This window comes from Neofelis nebulosa, chromosome 16, assembly GCF_028018385.1.
Source record: "Neofelis nebulosa isolate mNeoNeb1 chromosome 16, mNeoNeb1.pri, whole genome shotgun sequence".
Lineage (NCBI taxonomy): Eukaryota > Metazoa > Chordata > Mammalia > Carnivora > Felidae > Neofelis > Neofelis nebulosa.
The window spans coordinates 13,101,786-13,117,195 of record NC_080797.1 but is presented as its reverse complement, the minus strand read 5'-3'; the positions used below and the strand labels follow the sequence as shown (position 1 = coordinate 13,117,195).

General features: G+C 50.8%; 1 pseudogene; it reads left to right on the top strand.

Moving 5' to 3' along the window:
- Window positions 1-6,802: 6,802 nt before the first annotated feature.
- LOC131498060 (TAR DNA-binding protein 43-like) lies at window positions 6,803-8,364 on the top strand (annotated as a pseudogene).
- Window positions 8,365-15,410: the final 7,046 nt, after the last annotated feature.

Genomic DNA, 15,410 nt, shown 5'->3' with positions numbered 1-15,410 from the left:
GCCTGGGTGGCTCAGTGGGTGAAGCATCCCACGCCTGCTAGATTTTGACTCACGTCATATCTCAGGGTTCGTGAGACCAAGCCCTGCATTGGGTTCTCACACGGACAGTGCAGAGCCTGCTTGGGGTTCCCTCCCTACCCCCCCTATACCTCCCCCATAAACCAATAAATAAACATCAAAAACATAAATCTTAAAACACTACAACAAATGGAATGGAAAGAGAGAACGCAACGAGGAGGATGTGAATGTTGCACCTAATACCACTGAACTCTACGCTTATATATGGTGAAAAATCTCAATTGTAGGTGATGTCTACTTCTAACCACAACTGAAAGGAAAACGAAAAAACACCGGTCCTTGGCTCACAGTAAGGGAGTTCCTGGATTTGGTCCGAGAGGGCCTTCTCATCTGCCGTGTGGAAAAGTATGGAATGGTTTCTTCCTCTCCAGGCCGATGACCATTGCCAACGACAGTAGGTGTAGGTGCTGTCCTACCTGTGAGGGAAAGGCAGGAAGAAGTGTAGCATTTAAAAGCATCTTTTAAACGCTGTCCACCTTTCCCAGTTTGTCCCCTCACTATGTCTTGCTTACCTTTTATAGCATTTACCCTATGTCGATGCAAAATGAACGAGCCTTTTTAAAAACAATTTTAAAGAGGAAGGAAAAGAGTTTCATTGGAGCCCAAGTTAGGAGGGCTGACGGGGATACACAATCTTCACAAAGCAGTCAGTCATCTGGGGAAGGCCTCACATTGGGCATACATACAGCTTACCAAAAAAAAAAAAAAAAAAAAAAAAAAAAAAAAAAGGAAAAACAGGGCACGGGGGCGGGGGGGGGGGGCGCAGATGTTACGAATCATCATGAGGAGAAAGAACACATTCCAGAAAGTTACAGACTTTATCTTCTGTTTTTAGTATGTGCAAGGCTGTATGACTTCAATCTTATGGCGACCAGGAAGGTTTTTGTATTGTTTTCTTTTGTTTCCCTTATCTTTATAAGCCGCCTTTGGAAGCCCCCTTTTTTAGTTAGTTATGTTTAAGAAAAAATATATATTTTTTTTTTTTTTTTTTTTTTTTTTTTTAACAAACCAGACATACAATCTGTGCTCAGGACAGAAAAAGAGCTCATGCTTTGAGGTTTTCTGGAGTCCCTTTGACCTCGGTAAATATTAAATGTATAGCTTCCCTGGGAGAGCACCAACATAAAAAGTTTAGAATTTCCTTTATCATTTCCCCGTCTTGATCGATAATCTTTCCTCAGAAATCACGGACGATCAACCTGATGTTTTTATGTCCCTCAGTGCCAGGTGACTGTCTTGTCTGCCCTGGGTGTGTCCCTCCTTGCTAGGTACGAGAGTGTGTGTGTGTGTGTGTGTGTGTGTGTGTGTGTGTGTGTGTAAACACACATGTATGTCTTTGAACCACCTAGCGTTCCTCGTTGGGGTGAACTTATTGCAACATAAATGGTGGGAAACTCAAAAGTGACGTATGTTCTCTGTAAGTTCCATTGACCAGCAGACATAGTTCATGTGCTTGGCTCAGATGGTCTGCCTTTGTATTTGGCAAAGCATTTTTAACAGAGAGACAGGGACAGCCACACACTTTCAACAAGGACAATTTGAAGGAGCCAGTGCAACATTGGAATACACTTGAATTGACAAAAGAATGAAATCCCAAGAATCCTTTACATACCTGTTGATAAAAGGGAAGGCACATCTGTGATTATTGATGAGGAAAGATGGAGCACCCACATTGAGGAAACATACCTGTCATGCATATTCCCAGGTTTGCTTAGGGGCGGAGACTTAACATGAGAAGGAGGCAAAATTTAGTCCCTGATGTCAGGAGGTTACCTTAGGACACGGAGAAGGGGCTGTGGGTATGCCCCGAGAGCTGGTATAACCTGGATGGGGACTTAGGCTCTTTCTCTCAGGGCTGTGCTGGCTTATAGGCTGCAAGCATATCGGTGGACCTTGAGTCCAGGCTTCTTCAGAGACAGCTAGAGTTTGTTTGTGGGACCTGAAAAGACACAATAGCTGATTAGGGGCAAATAGTTCTCTGAAGAACAAGATTTAGGTTCTCTGCGAGAGAGAGCGAGCATCAGCCTCCTTAACCCTCCGTGGCACAGTTTCAATTGCCCACTCCCCACTCCCCGCCCCCCACACTCACCCCCAGCCTCTGGAGTTTGGATCATTTCCCAATGGTAAGGAACGGGGACGATGATGGGTGATGGCTCGGGCTAGGGCTATCCGTTTATCTCCCCCGGTGAGAACAGTTTCTGTAAATCTCACCTGTCACAGGCCTAGGTGCAGGGCTACACAGAAGTTGTGAAGGGAATCGAAGCAACATGGAGTCAGAGGTGTTAAGTTTTCTTCCCCTTTATAAGTTTCCATTGTCAATCCCTCATTCCACTTCTATGGAACAGGGGTGGAGGTCCACCTTCTGAAACTATTTCAAGCCGAATTAGGGTGTGGCAGGGGCTTTGGAAGGGAAGGATTTGACAGGGTGCAGGTCGCAACTTTTGCTCCCTTGTGCTAATTGGGGGTGGGGGGGGGGGTATCAGAGATAGTTCCTATCTGAGATCTTGGGTATTTTTCTGCATAGTTTGGTACTGCATCATATCCTGAGATTTCTCCCCAAGTGTATTCTAAGGAATAGTAACAGTATAGTCAAACCCAATGTTATAACCACCTTGGGGGGGGGGGGGGGAGGGCGCGGGGGGGAAGGCTGTGGTGGTCAAGGGCCTCTTACTGTACCCAAGTGAATTGCTGTCTGATTTTATTTTTATGTTTTTTTTTTTAATCTTATTAAGTAACCTTTACACCCAACGTTGGGCTCGAACTTACAACCCCAAGATCGAGAGCTACACGCTCTACCGACTGAGCCATCCAGGTGCCCCTGTTTATGTGGGTTTTTGTTGCTGGGGCACCTGGGTGGCTCCGTGGGTTAAGCATTGGACCCTGGCTCCGGTCAGGATCTCGCCGTTCGTGATTTCGAGCCCCGCATCAGACTCTGTGCAGACAGCTCAGAGCCTGGAGCCAGCTACAGATTATGGGTCTCCCTCCCCCCACCCCCTCTCAAAAATAAATATTAAGAAACTTATAAAAATACAAATAAAATATGGGTTCTTATTTCTAAAGAGGAGCTAATACAGTTGCAGCAAGTGTTTGTGAACTAGCTTTGACGCTGCCTCCTCGTTCAGCAAGCAATCAGGTAACTACTAAGAGGTATTTCTACAGAAAGAAAAGAACACCACGGGTTAATGGGTAGAACAACTTATAAACCCAGTGTCTAAGTCCCAAGTGCGGTCAGTGAGAAGGTGTCTAGATGCCAGGCTCGAAGCATCCTCAGCTGGAGTGGGAGCAGGCAGGGGGCAATCTGACCAATTTTTCTGGCATGTAGTTCAAATGTCTCATTTTGGGGGATTCTGAGTGGCTCAGTGGGTTCAGGTTCAGTATTCAAGTCTGGATGTCCACTCAGGTCTCAATCCCAGGGTCATGAGCTCAAGGCCCCAGTTGGGCTCCACACTGGGCGTGGTGAAGCCTACTTTAAAAACAACAAAAACACAACAGCAGCAAATGTCTCGTTCTGAATGGCCCATAGAGCAACAGGCACACAGATTGTCTACAACTGTGGCAATTTCTCTGAAGTTTATCTCCAGTTGTCCAGCTTTCCTTTGCAGGGCTTCAGGGAAAAGGGCCATTTGAGTTCTTCAGGATGGTAAGATAAGAGGATGGGAGAGGATTGGAAGCCTGAGTTTGAAGAGTCATAGTCAGATACTCGAGGAAACCAGGATTCAGGATCCAGCCCAGTTTTAAAGGCAAACAACAAACAGTCAAAGAAAATTGATTAACCAGAACTAGAAGTTAACATCCACAAAAGAGCTATTGAAATATAATCTTTTTCTATCGAGACCCCTCCATTCCTGTCAAAGATAGCCCAATGAAAACTAATTTGTTTGTAAAATAAGTCCAGTGTTAACAGACATGGCTTCAGTATTGACATAAGCACAGCAAGAATAGCGATTGACCATATAGTATTTTGTGTTTTTTCTCTCTTCTTTTCCGCCTGCCTGCCTGCCTTCTTTTTATTTATTTATTTTTTTTATGGAGTTCTTTTTTTCCTCTTAAGTTAATTCCTTTATTTTGAGAGGTGGGGGGAAAGGGAGAGGGGGAGAGGGGGAGCTCTGCACTGTCAGTGCAGAACCCAGCTCAGGGCTCAAATCCATGAACCATGACCATAGGTGAAATCAGATGCTTAACCGACTGAGCCACCCAGGCCCCCCCCCACACCAGAATTCTTTACACTGTCAAATGTACGAATGTATCTCATCATTTTCAGAAACACGTTGTGGTGTTTGGTTTTGTTTCTTTTTTCTTTTACTGTACAATTTTTAACAAGTCATGAAACGGGCGCCTGGGTGGCTTTGTCAGTTAAGCATCCAACTTCGGCTCAGGTCATGATCCCACGGTTCGGTTCGTGAGTTTGAGCCATGCATTGGGCTGTTTGAGCCATGCATTGGGCTGTCTGTGCTGTCAGCACAGAGCCCGCTTCGGATCCTCTGCCCCTCCCACCGACTCATTCTGTGTGTGTGTGTGTGTGTGTGTGTGTGTGTGTGTGTGTGTGTGTCTCTCTCTCTCTCTCTCTCTCTCCTAAAAATAAAGAAATAGGCTGGAAAACAAATCTTCAAGGAAAAAAAAAACAACAAACGATGAAACATGTTTACTAACAGACCCAAGTATCTTTACTGTTTAGTTTTTGTGAATAAAGCCAAAGACCAAACAAACACACACACACACACACACACACACACACACACACAGCAAAACAAAAAACAAAAAAACAAACAAAGAAAAGAAAACGCCGTAGGTTTAGTAATGCACAATTTAGTATTTTATCTTCTGTGGAAAAGACTCAGATGTCTGAAGAACTGAACCTAATTTACCACTTAACTTAGCAAAGCTTTGAAGTTACAGGTCACGAAAGATTTGGGAAGCCATTTTAAAAGTTTACAAATAGGGACTCCTGGGCGGCTCAGTCGGTTAAGCGTCCGACTTCGGCTCAGGTCACAATCTCACAGCTCGTGAGTTCGAGCTCCGCGTGGGGCTCTGTGCTGACCTCTCAGAGCCTGGAGCCTGCTTCGGATTCTGTGTCTCCCTCTGTCTCTGCCCCTCCCTCGCTGACATTCATTCTCATTCTCATTCTCTCTCTCTTTCTCTCTCTCTCTCTCTCTCTCTCTCTCTCTCTCTCAAAAATAAATGGTACAAGGAAAAAATTTAAAGGTTTACGAGTAAACATTTTTGTGTATTTAACCTATCTCCTGTCAACATTCACCCACGAACACTGTATGCGAGAGACAAAATCGACCATCGTTTGAAGTACTTTTTGCTGACAAACTGCAACGGGTACCAGTGAAGTCATAAATTGAAGTCACATGAAAGCTGATTAGGCCCCTGCCTCGGGCCTGAACCCTAGAGTGCGTGTCTGAGTGGAACAAGGAAGGGCGTAAGTGTTTGTAAAGTTTTTTTGATTTTGTTTTTGATACCTGTTGTAAAACGAGGGAGAAAACGTGTTATGTTGTTTGTAAAGGTCACAGAGATGTATATTTTGAGGACCACGATTACAGGGTCAGTATTGGGACGGAAGCAAGGCCATGACCGGAGCTGCCCACCCCAAAGGCTTGTCATGCAGAGAGCACCAAATTCAAGCCATTTTACAACCACCACCACAAAGAATAAAACCTAACTATCTGCATTGTATTTGATATCGACGGCTCCGAAAATATGTCCATTTTAAGTAAGCAATCACCCTTCCATGGCCCTTAGTACCCAAGACGTCACACCCGTGTCCACTAAAAAGTCAAACGATCTGTTTCCCCACCATCGGGCTCACACGGGAGGCCCCACCACCGGGGATGGCCTAGGAGATCACTGGAGCCACACCAACTGATGCAGAAACAGGGGGAGGGGGAGGCGGCCAGGGAGCCGCCGGCCAGGCCCCAGGCAGATTTAAAGTTTTAGACTCACCTTTTTGTGTTTCTTTCATCTTTTTCTTTTGCGCCTCCAACTCCGCGTCCGCGTCCACCTCCTACTTCTTCTTCCATCTCTGTCTCCTGTCTTTCCCTCCTGCAAAAGTGGCTTTGTCTCTGGTTGCTTTTCAGCCCCCTGTGGAAGAGGTGAAGGAGGAGCAGGCCGTGGGGTGGGCACCCATCTTGGCGCTTGTGCTCGGGGAGGAGGAGGGGCGGGTTTAGGATCACTGGCATCTGTCTGCCTTCCTCCTCTTCCTCATTCATTCTGACTATTGGGAAAGGGTGTGTGGGTGTGGGTGTAGCGGGGAGGGCAGGTGTGTTCAATTTTTATCTCTCCTCTCTCTGGGCCATCAATTGTGTCCCTTCCCGTGAGGCAACTTTCTTATGGAGTAACGTAAAACTCTGAATGTAGAGAATTTCACACACACACACACACACACACACACACACCCCACACCCATACCCCGTTCACGTGAATGTGAAACACATTTGGGTTTGTTCTGATCCTCCTGAGTGTTAGAATGCCCAATGTTCACAAGAGCTTGCCTTGAAAGACAGTAACGGAGCTCGGTTACAAGTTGGTGTTAGCAATAGCATCCAGAGGTAGAGAAAACATCTCACATGGATAACACCTGTGGCCATAGATCCACAAACAAGATGCAAACCAACATCAGCCTTTGTTTCACTCCTATTTGTGGAGAGGACGCGAAAGACCCAATGGTCAAATCTCCCCCTTTTATAAAAACAAATCCAATCGCACGAGAGCATTACCGTGGATGGATCCCATCGTGCAGGTGTTTTCCATTTCCAATGAGAACACAGCCAATTTGGTGCAAAGAAGCCAAAAGCTGCAGCAACCCACAAACCAAATGTGGCCCGGGATATCTCCGTGAGCGTCCCTTCCTCCCCAAAAGCCGGGGCTTCGCTGATGGAACCAAAGGGCTTCCTAGTTTCTGGCTGCGTCGTCTCACGGCCAGCTTTCTCTAAGGGAGCACACAAGAAAACTCATTCAGACACCTCCAAAGAACCCCATCTGGGCCATCAGGGACTCAGGTGACCCTTCCATGTTCCCACGTAAGTAAGCACTTGCAAGTATAGGCTCCATATGTCCTATACGTGTAGCCTGCCGAAGTTTCCTTTTGGGGATGGGTGGTTGCTTTCTCCACACTTAGAGCAAGGTTATTAAATGGTGGCGGTCACGGTGGTGTTTTTTCCTCTTCCGTAAAGAGTTACAAGGCGGCCATTTCGGGGGAGCGAAGCGGTAGCTGGGCTGCTCCTGGATCCCTCGCTGCTTCGGGTTCCCTGTCAGGCTTCCTAGCAGCGGCCTAGCGGAGAAATAAGAGCAGGTGTCTGAATGTACTCGGGTGACCAAAGATGAGAATGACGAGCCCATCGAAATGCCATCGGAAGACGACGGGACAGTGCTGCTGTCCACAGTGACAGCCCAGTTTGTGGGCAGCACGTGGACTGCACTACCGGAATCCAGCGTCTCAGCGTAGGAGAGGTGTCCGGCTGGTCAAAGACATTCTGCCCATCCCTGATGCTGGCTGGGGAAATCTGGTAGCGGATAGTCGTCAACTTATCCCAAAGACAGCCACAGAAAAAGGGACGAGACCGGTGCCTGCTTCTTCAGCAGTGAAAGTGAAGAGAGCCATCCAGGGTACGTCAGATTTAAGAGTGTTGGGTCTCCCGTGGAAAACAACCGAACAGGATCTGAAAGAATATTTTGGGAGCTTTGGAGAGGTTCTTCTGGTTCAGGACAGGAAAGATATTCACACTAGTCCTTCCAAGGGTTTTTGGCTGTGTTCCTTTTACGTAATAGGAAACCCAGGTGAAAGTCATGCGATCAAGGAACGATGGTGTGACTGCAAACTTCCTGAATCTCATCCAAGCCCAGATGAGCTTTTGAGAAGCAGGAAGGCATTTGTCGGGTGCCTTACAGAGGGACGTGACTGCCTATAAGCTGCAGCAGTTCTTTTGCCAGGACTGAGAAGCGGTAGACAGCTTCATTCCCAAACGGTTCCCGGACTTTCCCTTTGTTACATTTGCAGATGATCAGGTAGCCCTCGCCCTCGCCCTCTCTGATATTATTATTGAATTTATTTTTCTCAATGTACCCCCAAGGTACTTAGCCTATAGGGCAACAGTGGTTTGAGGAGGAGAGTCCTTCATACCCCTCACCCTTTCAGCCCCCGCCCTGGCACAACCCCCTCCAGGAACCCTCTGCTTGTTCCCCTTAGGGAAGAGCCTCTTACGTTTTTGTCCCCCTCCCTGTTTGTATGTTATTTTTCCTTCCCTTCTTCCCTTCTTCCCTTCTTCCCTTCTTCCCTTCCCTTCCCTTCCCTTCCCTTCCCTTCCCTTCCCTTCCCTTCCCTTCCCTTCCCTTCCCTTCCCGAGTTCCTCTGTTTGGGAAGTGAAGGTCCTCACACGGGTGAGGTTCCTGTGATACATGTGTTTCTCTGAGGGACGAATGTCACTTTGCATGACACCCTCCAGTTCCATCCAGGTACTTGCAAATGGCAAGACTTCATTCCCTCTGGTGGCCGAGCACTGCTCCGTTGTAGATGGATACCGCCTCTTCTGTATCCATTCATCCGTCGATGGACATTTGGCCCCTTTCCATACTTTGCCTACCGCCGATAGTGCTGCTATGCACACTGGGGTGCGTGTGCCCCTTGGAAACAGCAGACCTGTATCCTTTGGCTAAGTACCTAGTCGTGAAAGTGCTGGGTCGTAGGGTACTTCTATGTGTCATGTGTTGAGGAACCTCTTCAGGTCCCTGGTTCTGGAAAGAACTCCGATAGTGGTTCTAAATCAGGTGCGGCCATCGATTGGGGACCCCCATCAAATGCAGAGTCAGGCAGCGGTTTTCCTGCAGGCTTTGGCTCAATCACGGATTCTAAATCTTCCAGCTGGGGAATTTATACAGTGGGGTAGGTATAGACTGGTAGGAATTCAAATTTTTCTAAACACATGGTAAGTGTATTTCTTTTTTTCTTCTCTTCTCTTCTCTTCTCTTCTCTTCTCTCTCTCTCTCTCTCTCTCTCTCTCTCTATTTCATTTTCTTTCTTTCTTTTTTTTAAACGTTTATTTATTTTTGAGAGACCGAGAGAGACAGAGCAGGAAGGGGAAGGAGCAGAGAGAGAGGGAGACACAGAATCCGAAGCAGGCTCCAGGCTGTCTGCACAGAGCCCGGTGCAGGGCTCGAACCCACAAACCGTAAGATCATGACCTGAGCCGCAGTCACACACTTAACTGACGGAGCCACCCAGGCACCCCACCCATGGTTAAGTGTATTATAAAACCCATCCATACTGAGAGTTTTCAGAATCAGTACGTTCAGCGTGGAGTATATTCACCACTATTTTTGACATTTTTCTTTAGAAAGAGAGGCAAAGCTAAATGAATTTTAGAAGTTTTGTTACATGAAGGGTTGAAATATCAGGTGTTTGAAAGCGAACTGCTGTTTGCCTGATTGGTTCTCGTTCTCTCTCTCTCTCTCTCTCTCTCTCTCTCTCTCTCTCTCTCACACACACACACACACACACACACACACACACACACACACACAGGCTACAATGGACATCAAAGGATTTCTCCTGTAATATTGTATCCCTGGACTCGCCAAGTGAATTCTTTGTGCGTGTTCACTATGGAAACCATTCATTAGAAGTACATTCTTTTTTCCTCGTTTTAATTGGAACCCCACCACATTAATTCCCCACCCCCGGGAAAACCTCCTTTTTGGAGATCATGGTGTCACAGGGTTTGGTCTTTTTGCTTTCGTTTTTAGTTTGTGACACTTGTCTCCCTTCCTATGCACAAGTACAGTATGAAGCCTTCATTGAATCTGTGCCGTTCATCTCATTTTAAATGTTTACGGGAGAAGCACTTCATTGAAAGCAGTGCTGTAAATATTCTGCCATAGGAAGGAATATTTCCGTCTACGTGCTTTCTCACTCTTGAATTCATCTTCACACCATACAGGCTGTGACTTTGACGGTGGGTGTCCCATTTGTATCCGCTACTCTTTATTTCGCGGAGTCGTATCAATGCTATGAATGCAAGGGTGTGCTATGTAACCAGAAGGCTGTTAGAAGTTCTGAAACCTTGTGTTTTCTGATCCTCGTGTTCGACCCACAGTGGTGCCGAAGTACGAAAGGCTAGTGTGAGTGAGAAAAGGAGAGAGTGCATGCAGAGACTCAGTGGCGGTGGCACACGATGGATAGATTTTTTTAACCTGGCGAGATGCATCTCTCAGTCCCTTGACCTCGGTGCAAGAGCGTGCCGAGAGCAACGATAGCAAATGACGTGCGAATGTTTTCTGGATCCAAAGGACATCCACACCCGTTGGAAGACGTAAAGAGAGTTTTGTTCTCAGAGAACCCCGTTAGTTGGATGTGTGAGGTACTTGTGTTTCCCCTGCCCTTCCGTCAGCTGCTGTGAACGCCATATGGTGTGTGTTCTGTTCTGTTCTGTTCCCGATCTGTTAAGTGTGGTCCCGTGAACACGGACTGAGCTTGTGGTGTGCTTCACGGGAGTACTCGGAAGCAGAGCTCACCAGTGAGCTCGGGGTGTCACCACGAAGGCTGGAAGTTCTAATGGCTGCCAGGTAGCTATAAGAATGTGGTCTAATGCAGTTCTGTATCCCGTGCTTGGATGGTCTTTAGAAGAGTCGTCAGTGTTGGGAATTCTTAAATAGAATGGATGAAGGAGGAAGAGGAGGAGGAGGAGGAGGAGGAGGAGGAGGAGGAGGAGGAGGAGGAGTTGTTGTTGTTGTTGTTGTTGTTGTTGTTGTTACGAGGTATAATGACGAAAGACACGGCAGAAAATTTTTACAGGGTTTATTTTCTGTTTTCAGTATGTGCAAAGCTGTATGACTTTGATCTTTGGGGATCCAAGGAGGTTTTCTTCCATTTTCTCATCTGTATGTTTGGAAGGTTCCTTTTTAATTCTCAACTGACTGACTGATGGATTGGTTTTGTTTTTATGTCCTCTTCTCACCCAACATAAGGCCCAAACTCACAGCCCGGCAATGAAGAGTCACCCGCTCCCCTGACCTAGCTGAGCGAGCCAGCCAGCCAAGTCACCCCCTTGATCCATTTTTGTTGTTGTTGTTTATTTAAATGAAGCGGACATGCAACATGCAACGTGTGCTCAGGACAGAAACAGAGCACACGCTTTGGGGTTTGGCAGGGTCATTTGGAGCTTGGTAAATGTTAAAGCCTAGCTTCCCTGGGAGCCCAGGAGCAGGGTCCACAGCCGTTAAAAGTTGACAATTTCCTTTATCGATAGCCATCGAACAGATGATTTATTGAAAACACGAATCTATGGCAAAGATCGTTCTATGGTCTGTGATCAGGATATAGGAAGAACCAGATGGCTACAGCTCCCACCTCACAGACTTCATGTTTCAGTTGGACGTAGAGGCAGGGAGGGAGGTGAGGCAGGACGGCAGGGAGACAGGGAGGCCAGCCGGCAGGGAGGCAGGCAGGCAGGCCGGCAAGCAGGGAGGGAGGGAGGGAGGGAGGCAGGCAGGCAGGCAGGCAGGCAGGCAGGCAGGCAAGGAGGGAGGGAGGCCGGGAGGCCGGGAGGGAGGCAGGCCGGGAGGCAGGCAGGCAGGCCGGCCGGGAGGGAGGCAGGCAGGCCGGCCGGCCGGGAGGGAGGCAGGCAGGCCGGCAGGGAGGGAGGGAGGCAGGCCGGTAGGCAGGGAGGGAGGCAGGCAGGCAGGCCGGTAGGCAGGGAGGGAGGCAGGCCGGCAGGGAGGAAGGAAGGGAGGGAGGGAGGGAGGGAGGGAGGGAGGCAGGCAGGCAGGCAGGGCGGCCGGGAGGGAGGCAGGCCGGGAAGCAGGCAGGCCGGCCGGCCAGGAGTGAGGCAGGCAGGGAGGGAGGCCAGGAGGGAGGGAGGCCGGGAGGCAGGCAGGCCGGCCGGCCGGGAGGGAGGCAGGCAGGCCGGCCGGCCGGCCGGGAGGGAGGCAGGCCGGGAGGCAGGCAGGCAGGCAGGCCGACAGGGAGGGAGGGAGGGAGGCAGGGAGGCAGGCCGGTAGGCAGGGAGGGAGGCAGGCAGGCAGGCCGGTAGGCAGGGAGGGAGGCAGGCCGGCAGGGAGGAAGGAAGGGAGGGAGGGAGGGAGGGAGGCAGGCAGGCAGGCCGGTAGGCAGGGAGGGAGGCAGGCCGGCAGGGAGGAAGGAAGGGAGGGAGGGAGGGAGGGAGGCAGGCAGGCAGGCAGGGCGGCCGGGAGGGAGGCAGGCCGGGAAGCAGGCAGGCCGGCCGGCCGGGAGTGAGGCAGGCAGGGAGGGAGGCCAGGAGGGAGGCAGGCCGGGAGGCAGGCAGGCAGGCAGGCAGGCAGGCAGGCCGGCAGGGAGGGAGGGAGGGAGGGAGGGAGGGAGGGAGGGAGGGAGGGAGGCAGGGAGGCAGGCCGGTAGGCAGGGAGGGAGGCAGGCAGGCAGGCCGGTAGGCAGGGAGGGAGGCAGGCCGGCAGGGAGGAAGGAAGGGAGGGAGGGAGGGAGGGAGGCAGGCAGGCAGGCCGGTAGGCAGGGAGGGAGGCAGGCCGGCAGGGAGGAAGGAAGGGAGGGAGGGAGGGAGGGAGGCAGGCAGGCAGGCAGGGCGGCCGGGAGGGAGGCAGGCCGGGAAGCAGGCAGGCCGGCCGGCCGGGAGTGAGGCAGGCAGGGAGGGAGGCCAGGAGGGAGGCAGGCCGGGAGGCAGGCAGGCAGGCAGGCAGGCAGGCAGGCCGGCAGGGAGGGAGGGAGGGAGGGAGGGAGGGAGGGAGGGAGGGAGGGAGGGAGGCAGGGAGGCAGGCCGGTAGGCAGGGAGGGAGGCAGGCAGGCAGGCCGGTAGGCAGGGAGGGAGGCAGGCCGGGAGGCAGGCAGGCAGGCAGGCAGGCAGGCAAGGAGGCAGGCAGGCCGGCCGGCCGGGAGGGAGGCAGGCCGGGAAGCAGGCAGGCCGGCCGGCCGGCCGGCCGGGAGTGGAGGGAGGGAGGGAGGGAGGGAGGGAGGGAGGGAGGGAGGGAGGCAGGCCGGCCGGCCGGCCGGCCGGGAGGGAGGCAGGCAGGCAGGCAGGCAGGCAGGCCGGCAGGGAGGCAGGCAGGCAAAGAAAGAAAACGTGGCATCAGGGTACCTGGTGGGCTCAGGTGGTGGATCGTGCCACTGTATCTCGTGGGTTGCGAGTTCGAGTCCCACGCTGGGTGTAGCGCTTACTTACAGTAAAATCTTTGAAAACCCATCCACAAATACAGGAATAAACAAAACATGGTATCAAAGGGGAGTAAGTGATTGATCGATGGGGGGGGGGGGGTGGGGATCAAACGGGAATATGTGTCTAACCCGCAACCTATTCTTTATTGACGCTGCTTTCACTATTTTGCCCCGATGACTTTTTCCACAAGCGGCGGTCCCACCTGAGCATCTTAAGATGTTCTGCAGCGAGAGGAAAGGCGTGAGAGGCAAAAGTTAGGCGGATCCATACGAATAAAGACAATCATCGTTTCTGAGACCAGTAGCCAAAGCTCTACCTCCGTTTAGGATCCAATGTCGTACTTATCTCTTTAAAAACAGAAATAAGGGGCGCCTGGGTGGCGCAGTCGGTTAAGCGTCCGACTTCAGCCAGGTCACGATCTCGCGGTCTGTGAGTTCGAGCCCCGCGTCAGGCTCTGGGCTGATGGCTCGGAGCCTGGAGCCTGTTTCTGATTCTGTGTCTCCCTCTCTCTCTGCCCCTCCCCGTTCATGCTCTGTCTCTCTCTGTCCCAAAAATAAATAAAAAACGTTGAAAAAAAAAAATTTTTTTTTAAAAACAGAAATAAATACATAAAAACCAGGCAGGGTCGTTGGCTCGGATAAGGGAGGAAGCTGAAATGCAATCATGGAGAACAACATAGGGGGTAAGAAGTTGCAAGCCAGAGCGATTTCACCACCCGTAGCCTTTGAAATGATGATTTGGTGTCTTCGGATACAAGAGAGCTCACCCTACGTAGAAGGTTTCCCACCGCTTGTCATGAAGTATCGGAACACCACAAGCGGATTCCCGTGCTACCAAAACCTCTCTGCCAACATCATCTGTAACAGCTGCATTCTCTTGTATCGTGCGAGTGTAGCGTCATTCATTGCACCACTCTGCCGTTGTTTGACCTTCCAGCGGATTGTAATTTTTGTTTCTTTCGGCGTGCGTGTGGGTATGCGTATCGGGCTATCGAAAACGATGTAGCCACGTTCGGTCCTCTTTTTCTCATTTCTCATAGATGAGTGATGGCGTCAAAGGATACACCTCAGGAAACCCCAGATGGAAGAGAGGCAAAGGGAAGGGGGGGGGCGGGGTGCTTCTGTGTCCCGTGCCGCCCCCCCCCCCCCGCACTCTCCCAACACACCAGTCTCCCCTCCTCCCCCCCCTTCCAGGTGTTGGAACAACCCGGAAGTGCCTGAATTAGGGGAGTTCTTTGACGGGGGGGTGGGGGGGGTGGAGGTTGGGGAGCACCAATGTTTGGAAACCTTGCAGGGCTAGCAAGAGTCAGTGTCTAAGGTACTTGGGGGGGGGGGTTTCTTTCTCTTTGAGGTGATGGAAATAGTTTGGGAAGAACAGTGATGGTCCCATAGCTTTGTGAGTAGTAGCCTAAGATAGCCCGCTGAAGCGTACACACACCTATACATTTGTTTACTTATTACGTATGCATTCATTCCAGTTGAGTGAGTGGGAGAGAGAGGGGGTAGGGAGGGAGAGAATGGATCACCAAGCAGGCTCCAAGGTGTCAGCACAGAGCCAGATGTGGGGGCTGAAATTCAAGAACCCCGAGATCATGACCTGGGGCGAGACTCGGACACCTTACCGAGTGAGGCACCCAGGTGCCCCTGAACTGTTCGCTTTTACAAGGATGGGAATTTTGGCATGCAAGTTGTGTTTCCAGTGTTAATAGGTGAGGCAACACCTAGAATAGTAAATGCGGGCGGGCAGGCAGGCAGGCAGGCAGTCGATGTTTTCTTTTTCTTTCCCTTCTGGGCTTCAGAGGGGGATGGCGAGTGTGAGGGAGGGAGTTCATGACACTGGGCGTAGGTGTTCTTGTGAGCTGAGCGGCTTGGGAAGTTCCCCGAACTACATGACCCCACAGGAGAACAGGAATTCCTTCTCGACAGCAAGAGAGCGGGCGACTAGCACCGCCTGAGTCTGGCAGAGCCTGAAATCCAAGTCGGGGTGGGGGAGCGCTTCTGCTGTCCTGCCGGTCCTGACCCTCCCTGTCTGTCTGGGGGCCCCTGAGCCGCAGGGGTGGTGTTTTGAGTTGTCCTTGTGTGGATTCCTTCTAACTACAACTGTTGCTATTTCCATCCATGTACTCCCAGACAGCTTCCTCAAGCCCCACCGCCCACCCCGTCGACCTCTTTGGGTAGTATAAAAGCGACCAAC